The following is a 14,782-nucleotide window of genomic DNA, read 5'->3' on the forward strand; positions in this document are numbered from 1 at the left end:
AAAGACTCTGCTTTTGTGAATTCCTTATAAATACCTTTGATAGCACAGATTATAGGAAAAACAATGTTCCCACTTGAACTTATGGAGCTTCCTATTCACTGAAAATTGAGAAAACAGGGGAAGTGCCTGCTTTATAATTAAGGATTTGTATTCCTCTGTCAGGGTTACCACAAAGGGCATGAACCGCATTTATTTCTGATTTGATACAGAGCCCTCCTTGAAAAGCCTGTGGCTCAGAACAGCACCTGTTGAATGTAGGTGATTTTTTTTTTCCCCTCCTGGTAGATTCAAATTGCTGGCTTGATCTTCTGATTACCTAAAGCTGTTTCTCATCCATCTGTCATGACATATAACAGGATATTTAAAAGATGTCTGACAACCAATGTGAAAAACTATTTAGTTCCTACTCTAGCTTTTTCAAATGGTAGTACATTGATCAGCCAGGCAGTTTAATGAATCTGCCATCTTGCATCAGCAGTTATTCTCTAAATTAAATCATATTCCATATAAAAGCCTGATTGTTATTCAGGGTGCTTCTCAGCTACAGCTGTAAGATTCGATTAAATCAATATGTTCCTGTGAGGAACAGCTTATTGGGGGAAGGCAATGTGAAAACGCACAGGGTAACAATAGAAGAAAAAATGCAGGGTTTCATTTTACTAATAAAGTTTCAAGGTGTGTTTTAGTTTTCTTAACCCCCAAGGATGTGTATAAGAGCTCTTTGAAATTGAGAAGATGGGTTTTGGAAGATTGTCATAGCTAAAAGCAGTATGTCTTATACATATAAGGTGAGGCGTCTGGCCTGGAATAGTTTGTAAACTGAGCAAGTACCCTTCTTTATCCAATGATATTAATATACAACAGAGTTACATTATCTCTGTCCTTGTCTCTGCATTTAAATTATGGACCCTGAGTGATATTCTAATCCTGTCTAGCTTATAGGTAAATTTGGTAGTATAGAATTTATTTGTAAGAAAGACCAACCTTCGTTCAATTCCAGACCTTCCTATTTACTACACCTGTGAATTACACCGTCACTTAACTCTTTTTAAAAATGAGTCACTACTTCCTTCTTTATTTCACAATATTATTGTGCCTGTTATTCATTTTGGTATCCTCAGGAGATAGACCAGTGCCTGGCACATGGTAGACACTTACAATTTTTGAGGAATGAATGAAAGTGCTGTGAAGCCCTGTGAAGCTTCATGCTTTGGTATTATTACTGTATATTTGAAGCCAATGTATGTGATTGATTGCATTATTGGCCCAAGTTCCTCACTCTGTCATTTCCTCACCATTTGTCATGTGACTCTGCAGTTCTTCCTACTACTGACAGCTCTTGACTCCTGGATTAGATATGGAACTTATGCTGACAGATGGAAGATGGGTGAAATGGCAATGTTCTAATTAGGCCTAGATAAAAAGGCATTGCATGTTTCAGCTTGCTCTCTTGCCCTCTGCCATTACCAGGAGAACATGGCCCAGCCAACCCATTGATCCAAGGAAGACGAGGGACATGTGGAACATTTCCAAGCTGAACCTGTTATTGAGAACCTCCCAGGCAAGCCCAGACTGGATTAGCTGAACCCCTGCTAAACTTTAAGAGCATGAGCAAAATAAACACTATTGTTGTGTGCCTCAGGGATTTTTGTAGTTATTTGTTAAGGCAGCAATAGCTAATGAATATACTTTGCAATGTAAATACTTACTGACTGTACTGTGTAGTGACATACTCCTAGGGAAGGAAGGTGAAAAGTACAAACATGGCATAGATATAGCCTGACTCTCAAGAAGTTTAAAAGTTATTGTGGATACAGACTAATACAGTCACTACTGTAATACAATGCCAGAAAAGCAAAAGAAATATACTATGAAATCAAAGATGGCAATGTAATGAGAATGTGAAGATCACATAAGATACATTCATTCATTCAACAAATATTTATATAATCCTATTCTTATTATGTGCTAGGTACTGTGGAAACAATGGTTTGCAAAACAGATTCATTATCTATCTTCATAGAGTTTATCATCTAGTAAATGTGAATAGGAGGTAATATTTGATCCTGGACAAGGTGGATGAACTTCCCCTCCCACCATTGGCAAAGATAGAGGAATGACTACTTAAGCAGAATAGATAGCTTGTGTGCAGGAGCAGAAAAGTGGATGGAGTGATCTGAGAGAGGAAGGGATGGGTGTCTTTGCTTCAATGTACAGTAGAAGATTCAGGTTCTCAGAGCTTATTAGCCAAATGCCCAATTTTCCCCCCAAATGCTCACCAAGTCTTCTAGATCACTAAATCTCCTTTTTTCTGAAATTCATTGTCATCATTCCATCCAGTCTTCTGCCATTTGTGTTTTCTTCCTTAAGTGTTAACCTTGTTTCCACAACTAGGTTTTAAGCTTTTTTCACTCATTCATTTATATGTTATATATAGAGAGATCATCTATATATATATAGAACACATAAATATATAGGCACTTACTCTGTGCCAAGAACTGGTGATATAGCAATGAAGCAGACAGACAAAATCCCTGCTCTCAAAGACCTTACTTTTTTTTTTTTTGTGGTACGCAGGCCTCTCACTGTTGTGGCCTCTCCCGTTGCGGAGCACAGGCTCCGGACGTGCAGGCTCAGCGGCCATGGCTCACGGGCCCAGCTGCTCTGCGGCATGTGGGATCTTCCCGGACCGGGGCATGAACCCGTGTCCCCTGCATTGGCAGGCGGACTCTCAACCACTGCGCCACCAGGGAAGCCCAAGACCTTACATTTAAGTGCAGTAAGACAGTAAAGAAAAAAAGTCAATGAGTAAATCACATAATATGTTAGATGGTGATAGTCATAATAAAGAAAAATAAAGCAGCACTTAGGACGAGGAAATTCTGAGGGGGTATAATTTTAAATAGAGAAGTCACAAAAACCCTCATTAAAATCTTGGTGTTTTCTGAAGATAGTAAGGGAGCAGGTCATAAGGATATCTCAGAGGAAAGCATGCCAGGCAGAGAGAACAGCAAGTGCAAGGAGAGGTGGAACCATACTTAATCGATCAAGACATAGTCATGATGTCATAGTCCGGTTGGTGCAGAGTGAGAGGGAAATAAGACATTATGTCAGAGTGCACAGGAGCTTGATTGTATGGGCACTGAGTTCTTGGGTCCTTACTCTGAGTCAGAAGAGGAACTATTGGAGGTTTCTGAGCAGGGAAGTTCATGATCTGACTTACATTTTAACAGGCTTCTATGTTGATAACAGACCAAAGAGGCACAAGCACAGTTTGGAGGCTATAATTCAAGTGAAAATGAGGGTGTCTTAGGTCAGGGTAGCAGCAATAAACGGTGTGAGAAATGGTCAGTGCTGAGTGTGTTCTGAAGGTAGAGTCAACAGGATTGATCAGTGATTGAAAGTACGGTGTGAGAAGATAAGAGTGAAGGATCAATTTAATGTGCCTGGCCCTACTAACTGAAATATGAAATTGCCAATAACTGAAGTAGAGAAGACTGTGGGATGAGCTGCTTTCATGGAGAATATCAGGAATTTAATTTTAGACATATTATGTTGGAGATATTTATCTCTAAATGGGGATGTAGAGTCATCAGTCAAATTTATTAGCCTAGAATTCAGGGAAGAGATTTGTGCTGTAGACATAAATTTGGGAGTTGTTGCCATATTAGTAGAATTTAGGACCATGAGACTGGATGAGATCACCAAATATGTAACTGAAATAGAAAAGAGAAATTGTCATAGGAGCGAGCCCTGGGAATTCTACACTTTAGATGTCAGGAATATTAGATTTAACCAACAAAGAAGACTAATAAGGAGCTGTCTGTGAAGTAAAAGAAAAAACTAGTAGAGTATGGTGTCCTGAAAGCTAAGACTTAGGAAACAATCAATTGGGTCAAATGCTGCTGATAGGCCAAAGTGAAATAGGAAAATGGCATCAAGGGAGAAGATAGGTTTTATGGAGAAAAATTAAGCTGCACATAGGAACAGGAAATTCTGAAGGGTACAATGCTTTTACAGTAAGATAACAGCTTGTTTGTTAGTTGATAGGAATATTACTAGAAAGAAAAACATAGGCTACAGGAGAGGCAAAGGACAACTGCTAGGGCTACATCCTTGATTAGCCAAAAGGAGATGGGATCTTTGATTAGCCAAGAGGAGATGGGATCTTGAGAGTTGGTGCCTATTTCCAAGGCCTAGTACAAGGTTAATTGGCGACAGATTAATTTCTCCCATGATTGAAAAAAAAATACGGAAGATGGTAAGACTAAAAAAATAACTCTTTGGAAAATATTTCTTTATCCATTCAATTTTACTGATGTGACTACTTGTCAAGTATATGAACAAATATGTTCAGTTTCCTTGAAATGTGGAGTTTAAAAACATTATTGTATTTTCTCAGTATCAGAACACAAATTCCCCTATGGAACATAATGTAATTCTAATGAAAATGATGCATTTCTCTAACTAATTCATGATACTATAAATATCCAAAGCTAATCACCATTATGTTGAGAACCGTTATACAAGTTGATGAATATTAATTACTAATTAGTATTCATCTGGGTTTAGTGTTCACATGGAACATGCATATGAAAGAAAAAGTAAAAATGCATCCTAGAAATGGAATTACTCCTTTATTTCCTAATTTCATCAAACTCTAGCCCCATTATTATCCCTGTATCAGATGCAGACATTTTTCTTCATTTTATTCTTATCTGAATGATTATATTAAAATGAAAAAGAGTGACATCATTGCTCCTTAAAATAGTAATGTTTGCCAAGGTAATTATTTCTGCCTAAATATTTTCTTCTATGGCTATTTTCACATCTGGAAAAATGTGGGTTTCCTTTCGATGTCTCAACATCACCTAAGTCCTTCTGGTCCAGTTCTAATGGGACCTATAAAAACCTTTCAAGAGAAAAAAAAATACACTACAAAGAATCTCTTACAGGTCTAGAGCACTTTATAGCCTTTAAAGTGTTTCTATATAATGTCCTCTCAGTTGATTGGAGTCTCCGGAGCCAGCCAGAGAGGGTCTGAGAGCAGCTATTAGAGCAGGAGTCAAAGATTTACTAAGAGTGCCTGCTGGGGATTATGCCTCGGGAGGTAGTGCTGAAGACATAGGTTGTGGGATAGTCACTGTGGCTTGCTAAAGCAGCAGCTGTACCAGAAGTTGGGGTGGACTGTTGATATGGGATGCCATAGTCAGGGGTTTCTGGAAAGGGAAAACCAGTGCTGGACCCAAGGAGGTGTGGGTCATGAAAAAAAAGGCTCAGATTTTGATTCTCCACCTCAAGTTCTATAAGTAGAAGAGTCCTAGGACTGGTCTTTGAAGTTGCTTGTGATAGCCATGATAAGAGGTAATTGCTTTGTCTCAAAAGGATGCTTAAAGATGCTAAACTAAGAGTTTACCATGTCATTACTGAGCTGTAACTAACATCAAACACCACTTTGTACCCTTCTAAAATATCCCTCCTGACATTTGGAGATAATTCTATGGTATGTTTTATCAATTTGCATTTAGGAAATTTAAAGTGAATATTTTTGAATATTGATTAAAAGCATTCATAGATTCCATTTTTATTCAATTTAATTCTTTTCTAAAAAAAGGATGTGGGCAGAAATAATAGTGGCTAAATGAAGTCTGTAAAGCTATTCTATAATTTAAAAATTATTTTTCATGAATTTTAAAATGTAAGTGTTTCTTCAAATTGTACAGGAAGAATACTAGCATTTTGACTTCCCATCATTACTCAAACAGAATACAGGATTTTTTTCCAATGTAATATTTGGAGTGCTTGCAGATTTGGTTTCTCTCTCTCTCTCTTTCTCTCTCTCTCTCACAAATGTAATTTAAGAATGACCTTGGATGGCAACCATCTTGGAAACACTATTCAAAACTGTGGTTATATAATACTATAGTAATAGGAAATGAAATGAATTTGGCTTAGAGCTGGATTGGCTTCCCAAATCTACTACCACTTTCTTACACTGTGATTTGGTCATGTCTGAGCCTTCATTTATCCATTTATTGAGGAGTGTAATAATGCTTCCCTGACAGTGTGCTTGGGAGGTTTAAATGATAATGGTTATACAATTCTCAGCCTGGAATCAGACACATGGATACTGAATAACACATTAGTTTTCTTCAAGCACCATTAGGTCAAAAGTCTACGTTTTTCTACAAATAATCTATGGGTTATAGTAACAGCTTAAGTTTTCAGAGGTCCCCCACAATTGCATATTTCCTAAGTGACATCTTAAGACTCATGTTCTCCATCCAGTCCAAGTAAACCCACTTAATGTCTTGACCTCTACCATTTCTAAAATTTAACAAAAACTACTACCACAATGGTTTTCCATTTTCTCCCTTAAAAAAAAAAAAAAAACAAGAATGTTCAAGTTACTAAAGTATTGCTCAGTATTAGCCAACTTCCTATGAAAATCTCCCCAAAGAAAGCCTAGCAAATTGCAACCACTTAAACTCACTTAGTAACTCTAACACCTTGTTTGTAACTAAAATGTGTACATTTTCTGCTTGTCATCTTCTTAGCTATTTTCATTTAAGGAATGCCCTATTTCATCCCTTAGAAACTAATTTTGGGTCAGGTCCTTTCTAATATGTAATTTTGTATTCCCCATAGCAATTAGTGAATGTACTCCCTAAGATGAGTACTGTATTTAATAAATAGTCTTACTTAAATGACACAGTGCTTTCCAAACTTATCTGAAGATAAGATCATCTGTTGTCCAGGCCAAAATGCAAATTCCCAGTCCCCAACCCAACCCGATGGATTTAAATTTTCAGGGAAGAAAGCACCCTAAATGTTTCTGCCCATTAGGGAGGTTTGGGAAACTCAGAGCTGAACTGCTTCCATCAACCCTAAAAGGTCTAGTCAAAATTACAAGAGGAATAAAAATCTTCTGAGATGCGGAAAGAAAGAAGTGAGGAGTACAGGCTCTGATCAATAAGAAGTGAGGAGGACAGGCTCTGATCAATTTGTGTGTGTTGTGGATATGGTAGGAAGTTGAGAATGTTAATGCTTAAATGCTTAATGAACTTTAGTTTCTCTAAACTAAAGAGAGATAAGAATGTGCAGCCATCTGCTGAGGGCAAAGGCAGGAAAGCCATCAGGGGATTGAGGAGCATGCTGAAAGTTGGACATATGTAAGGAGAATGCGAGAGGGGACAGGTAGGTATCATGGAGGAGAGTTCAAAGGGATAATTGAGTACTCTTCTGACATAGGAATACGTTGTGGATATTATGATAAATTCATGTTTATATAGTGGATGTGATGGCTCCAAATAACCTAACTAGGTGGGAAATTTCCTATAGAAGGCTAACAGCTATGGTAGGCAGCCTCTAATATAACCTCTAATGACCTTAGCCTCCTGTTAATCACTCCCTTGTGTAATTGTTTTCCCCTTGTTTGTGAGCTGTACTTATTGATTCACTTCTCATGAATACAGTATGGCAGGAATAATGGGATATCACTTCTAAGATTATGTTATAAAAAGACTGTAATGGAAAGCTTTCAACTTGGACCTTTCTCTCTTTTGGATTGTTTACACTAGAGGAAACCAGCTGCCGAAGAATCCCTGTAGAGAGGCCACAGGAGGGAGATTGGAAATGGACCTCTGAGGCCTGCCAGCAGCCACATGAGTGAGCTTAGGAGTGGATTTGACTCCCACCAACCATGTCTTTGTGGTCATGGAAGTGAGTCTTGAGATGCTGCAGCTCTGCTCAACAGCTTGACTACGACCACTTGACAGATCTTGGGCCAGAGTCACCCACCTAAACCACACCTGGATTTCTTACCCATAGAAACTGTGAGATAATAGTTGTTGCTGTTACACAGCAGGAGATATGTAAAGGAGTATATAAAGACAGAATTAGTCAAACAAAGAAATTGGCTAGAAATTGATCCTTAACAATGTGGAATAATTTTATGTAATTATAATTCTAATTCATTAATTTTTTAAACATTTACAAGGCCGACTGGAACTATTTTCTATCTTTCATTAAATCCATAATTCAATCTCTTATTTATGAGGCATGTGGTATATCATTACCTTGATTTTTTTCCTTGGATGTAGCAATTTTGGCCTGATGTGCCTACTGCACTCATATTCAGGTACCACTGAAAACAAACTGTCAGAAATAAAAGCAGAGGATAAAGGAAATAACCTATCTTTGATATGTTCTAAATATTTAATCCTTTATCTACAACAGGAATACTAAAACAATGTAGCACTTGGTAATGACTGCAATTATATAAATAACATCTTTAAAATATGTAGATTTAAAAATCCTTAATATCCAGACGATCTCAAAATCCTAAGTATCTAACATAGGAATATTTCGCACTTTATATTTTAGCTAACCAGTTAATTAATTTACCTCAAAACTTCTTTTGTATACGCCGTGATGTTTATAACAATAACAGAGGAATAGACCATATGTTCTATATGTTATGGTCAATAAAATTAATAATTATCCTGGAAATTATTAATTAAATTATAATAATTAATTATAATTAAGAATTATAAATTATTAATTATTTAATTAATATTAAATAAAGTTAATTGTGAAAGAAAATTCAGGAATGATATGCCAGATTTATAGGTATGCCTCTTCAATCTATCACTTACCTGATTTAGGTAATGTGATTCTCTGAACCCTGCCTGAATATTAGTAGATCCTCATTCATTGCATCAGAAATACTAATTAGATTGGCTTGAGGAATAAGCACACTTTATAGAATTTTAAATATTTATCCTGTAGCTTTTTATATTACCATAATGCTCTTACTTATGCATGGCATGTGCTCATAAATCTTTGGAAATTATCCTTGACACCTGATTTACGAAATAATGAACACAGACTTCATAGGATATATTATCATAGCACACACACATGCACACAAACACATTATTTTGTATTCAAGAACTGTAATTTCTCTTCTACTACAAAATAATACAGGGAAATACTCATTTATATTGGCAAATATGAAAAATGTGTGTTTAAAATTAAACTACTAATTGTGTGAGCTACTAGAACTCTGAACAGCAGCAGTTTATTTTCTATATAATAATGGCCAAAAAAGGAGCAGCAATTTCTGAAAATTAAAATCTCAGCATTTTGAGCAGCCAGCTAGAACAAGAAGATATAAACTCGTATTTAAAGTATGCTTTGGTTAATCAGTTAAAAGTGGTAAAAATAAAATAGTACCCTTAATCAATTTTCATGAAAATTATTAACAAGTGGGACAAACATTTATTCTAATTACATGAGTCTCTCTAGGGGACTGAGCTGGTGTATTTGGTTTATCAAATATCTACTTGAAACATATAATTTTAGTTTAAGTTAGACAAGCTATACTCAGTTGCACTGCAAAATAGCATACTATTTTGAGTCTTGAACATAGTGTCGAAAGATAGTTTACGTCGGAATTACGTCTCTATAGTTACCTTACAGCAGCATTTTAGAATTTTAGTTCTTAGCCAAGTTAATTCATCAAATAACTTGAACTAGATCAGTTGATCCTTGCTCATTTCAGGCTATTTTAGTTTGGAAGATAGCAATCACAGTCATACCCACATGTGTACATACAGGCATACATATGCTATAAACACACAGTCCACACATGTACACACACACACACAAGCATACATACATATGCCACGTATGCCCACACAAAAAGCTGGAGCAGATGCACAAAATCTCAACACAGATTGCTTTGGAGCCCAAGGCCCAACCCAGGGAAACATACAGCTCTAGGCGATTGTGTCAAACTGGAGAAGCTCAGATCATGCTGGGACTGACTGTATTTCTAAGGCTACCATAATGCCAGAACTTAGACTACCCATCCATTCACTGCCACTTAAAGAAATTTAGTAACTATAGTGCTCTTTCTTTGAAACAATTCAACTCCACAGTCCACACCTTGGATAGAAAATAAAAATATTCAATCAGTGCTCTAGACTTCCAGATTCTGTAAAATCTCTTCTCAATAACTATCTTTATAGCACTAATATCATCTAAATAATTTTAGAGAGTTAGATTACAATATTTTTTTACTTTACTTTCTACTCAATAATCTGTTTTGAAATTTGTATTTAATATCAGACATAGCTGAAAAATATTTTTTGCTGATGTTTCTTACTGTATATTTAATGTTGACATCCACCCTAAACACAAGTTCTACATTTTCACCCTTTTTCTAGAACTATGTAGAAGTACCATAAGAATGAATTTCAAAAATGCTAAAACCAAAGATATCGCCCGGTCTCCCCATTCCCTCTTGTCCCCAAACCTGCCTCCACTACCTATATATGACCATGCTCCGAATAAGAGGTAAAATCTTTGAGTCTTAATACTCTTTGAATCTGTATTTTCTTCTCCAGCCTCACTGACAATCTTTGTACATACCTGTATTATTTATGACCTCAATTATTTTAATCACTCTGTGAGTGGCCTCCTTTCCTTCATATCAGCCCCTTCTGCTTATCCTCCATATTATGAGGTAGAATCATTTACCTTAAGGGCAGATCAGAACATATCCCTCTCCTGCTTGGGAAAGTCTTCAGTGACCCATCATTGTTTTCAGAACAAAGTAAAATACGACAAGCAATTTCTTTTGTGGTGTTGTCCCTCTGGCCCCCATAAACATCTTGCCACAAATACAAAGTTTCTATTTCCTGCACGCATCGTGTGATCACAGCCCTGGATTCACACAGTGTTCCATTATCTAGTTAACCACGTCCCTCACTCTTGGAAAACTCCAAATCTTTAGGACACAGGAATCATTTCAACACTACTCATTCCTATCAGGCAAGCAGAATTATACGCATTTGTCTTTTAGGTCTTGAGAAGATTTATTTTATAGATCTTGAGACTGTATTGCTTTTTAATTATCTCCAGCTCTGTACTTTTCCTAAAAACAAATAAGTAGTGGCAGAAATTTTTTATTGCACAAAACTGAATCTGCAAAGGGCAGAAATTTCAACACCATTAAGCCTCCTGGGTGCATGTCCGTGCTCTCTCTTTCTCTCTCTCTCTCTCATCTTTCTCTATTCTGTTTCAAATCAGAATATTTATTTTCTCTACTGAATAACAAGCTCCTGCACATGGTGAGGAACATGGGAACATGGTCTTACTATACTAGATTGAAATACTATCAGTACCCAAGATCCAAAAAGCAAGGATCTAGGTCTATTAGAAAAAAAATTGAAGAAGACTCATATTGGTTTCCTGTGGTGTGTGCTCACCTCTGGACCTGGAAGATTGAGTACTAGGATTGATTGTTGCTGACACACATAATTCCCTGATGTGACCCAAGATTTATGATGTCTTCTGGGCCAATTCCAGGTAGAGAAACTCTGGCCCTCCTGGGTTACCTACCACCCTACCACGTGACTACTCTGGGGCAAGGGCACTGGGCTCTGTCACCAGAAAGTGGATTGGGTTGGGAGAGTCCCAGGTCAACAAAAAAAGAGTCATAATTTTCTCCAAACTCTTACTTTCTAAATCAGCCTAATTTATATTAAGAGAGTCAGAGTAATAGTCCTAAAGCACAACTTAAGTTATGCTAACCATCCGACCTCACTCTTCAATCTTTCCTTAAATAAAATTCACGTCCTTAGTAAGTCATTCAACCTCCCTCTGCAACAGGTTAGGTTGAAAGAGGTTATGATTATCAGTAACATTTCTTTCTTTGGAAGCCTCTATCTGATTAACCTAAACAAAACAGGAAAAGTATTTGTTACTGAAGAAAGGGAATCCTCAAAGATGATACTGCATTTAACAGGTGCCTTCTCACATACAGAGTTGAGGGGAAAGTTATGAACCCACATTCCTTCCAATACTGTGGAATTTTGCAAATCGTCTTTTTGGAGGGAAAAGGGAGTCTGTCACACATCACTAGTGTTTCTGTCTTTTGACAAACTGCTCTTTATATTTCATTTATTTTATGTAAGATCTTACCTATTCAAGCCTTTAAAGGTGATTAAGGCATCAACATGGTTGACACTTCTTTTTGGAATTTAAAGTGAGAAATACTTATTTTAATACAAGAAATGACCTCATAGCCCACAATTATGTTGCTATATGTATACCCAAGCACCAGGGAAATGGTATTTCCAATGGTAAAAGACAACTTTCCTCTAGTAATACCACTTATAAATAGAATAACTGTAGGAAGAACGGACTAGAATTAGACAAAAAAGATTTGTAAAAGGAGAGCATATATAGGCTTTATCTAAAGATCTGAAAAGTTTACACTAAATGTATAATTATTCACTATCCAGTGGTTCCTGAAAGGACCGCTGTAGTTGGCTAAGGGAAAGGGAACATTAAAATAGGGGTGAGATCTCAATTGTAAGTAATAGAGTTGCAATTTTTCTATTTAAAAGCATTAGGATAACTCTATGTTAGTTGACAGATTCAGAAAGGCAGCAATGACTTGAGGTTAAGAGTCCTCACAGTAAGAGATATCTGGCTTTAAACTCCTGATTTAACCTAAAACCCTCTCTCTGCTTTGCTAATCATAGTTAAGGGGACTGTTGCCCAGTGACACTACCCTCTAGCTATTGAAGAATTCTCATTACATTACATTCCCATCTTTCTAGAATCAGTTGCTCAATAGGGCCTGGCTTTCCCCAAAGAACTGTAGCAGATCAACCAGACAGTTGTCATGTCAAGTTGGGACATGTTCCCCACATTGTTTGAAGGTTAGTTTCAGCTTCCCTTGATATTTGCTTCCACTCTACTGTACAGTCAATAACCCAATATCTTTACTTCAACTTAAACAGTGCTATCAGAGTTGGTGTATCAGATAGCTAACACTTTTTATTTAAGGGCCAGAGTGTGATGTGATTCTCAGTGTCCCCATTATTAGATGAAAAGACTCCCATCCCTCATGTAACAAGCCTTGTTTTGTTAATTGCTCCCTAGAGGAGGAACAGTGCTTTTTCTCATAGGCAAAACATTTTACTTGTATGGCTCCACTCCCTCCTCCCTGCTTGTGTGTTTGTGTGTGTGTGTGTGTGTGTGTGTGTGTGTGTGAGAGAGAGAGAGAGAGAGAGAGAGAGAGAGAGAGAGCGAGAGATACCACAATTGCCTGTGTCAAGGTGCGGTCTAGTCTGTTCTCTCCAAACTGGGTTAACCTTATTGGAACAGGCTCTACCTATGTGGGGAAAATCTTGGATCTCTTTTGGTGGAGTGGAGGGTGGAATATGTAAGCCACATTTCCCAATATAGCTAATATCAGCAATAATTTAACATTTTTATCTTTATGTGATAAACTTTTGTGTCTTCAGAACTCAGACAGGGAACAAACGGGTTTTATTTAGTAGGTTCTCTAAGATCAAGGTTTGGGACATTGGCTGGAAACTTTGAGAAAAATGATACAAAGGAGAATTTGAGGGCCAAATAACTGGTATCACAGTGGGTGTGGCTTTATGCATTAGCTTCAGTAAGATTCGCACGGAGTGGTTTAAATTTAGCAATTTTCAGGGGCTCTGTTGTCCCAGGTGGCTGAATTTTATGTTGGTGGAGATGATTTCTTTTTGTATAACCTGGACTAGACTCTGTTCAATATGATTTCTGTGGAATTTTGAACTTGGCAGAGCCCTGCAGTTTTGACAGTGTTAATCACAAGCTACTGTTTGTATGCAATATGGGGCTCAGCAGGTACAGGCCACGGACATAAGACTCCACAAGCCTGAGAAGCACGGCTCTTGATGTGCAGTCCCTGTACCTTGACCTTGACTTCTTTAGGCATCTGTGCCACAGGCATAGTAGCAGCAAGGATTATTAGCAAAGAAAATCTTTTAGTCCCAGGGGAAGCTCACTTTGCAAAAGGTAGAGTTATTGTTTCTATTGGTCTTTTCAGCCAGGTATGCAGGTCAGGAGACTGGAGCCTGGAACAGCAAAGGTGCCTGAAATCTATAAGTGCATTAGAGGCTGAGGCTTAAATTGTTATTATCAGATAGAGATAAGCAATGCTGGATGAGCTGCTCTAAATTCTGCCCTTCTTTCATATTGTTTTTAATTACCTCCAGGGGCAAGGAAAGGAACTGCAGTTTCTCCATAGGGTCCTAAGGGCAATACTGAACCAGACGGCCTCAAATTTGTTAATTACACTCGGAACTTATTATGCTTTTAGATTTAAGGGACTGAAAATTAAGGCTTGTATCCACATAAGGGTGGTAATTTGTATTAATATATAAATTAGAAAAAAATGGGTGTCCTTATTAATAAAAAATATATATCATCTGCTTGAAATGAAGCAGAGAAATAATAGAGTAAAAATGTTACAAGGGAGTGACACACCAAGATGGTGAACAGGAAGTCCTGGACTTTCCTTCCCCTCATGACATGGATTCAACAGCAACACATATATCAGCTCTTTTTGTGAGAAATCAAGAAACTAGTTAAGAGGCTCCTGCATCACAGGTGAGTGAAAAACTAGCAACATCAAAACCAGTAGGAAAAGCAGAAACAACCTCTCACCTAGATCCCCACCCTGAGAACAGTGCCCTATAATTGCAAGGGGGCCTCCAGCTCCCAGATTCTTCCTGAGAAGCGAGTGAGGTGGACTGCATATCTAACACCCCTCCTTCTCTGGGTGCTACCTGAGGGACTAACTTTTCTCTCTCCTTCTTGGAAAGCTGATGGGACTTGATATTATGCTAGTCCCTCAGAGGTTATGAGAGCAAAACAGAAGTCAGAACTAGCATGCAGGCACTCACTCATGACTGCTCTTCTCTCTGGC

The sequence above is a fragment of the Phocoena sinus genome, chromosome 5 (assembly GCF_008692025.1).
Source record: "Phocoena sinus isolate mPhoSin1 chromosome 5, mPhoSin1.pri, whole genome shotgun sequence".
NCBI classification, from domain to species: Eukaryota; Metazoa; Chordata; class Mammalia; order Artiodactyla; family Phocoenidae; genus Phocoena; species Phocoena sinus.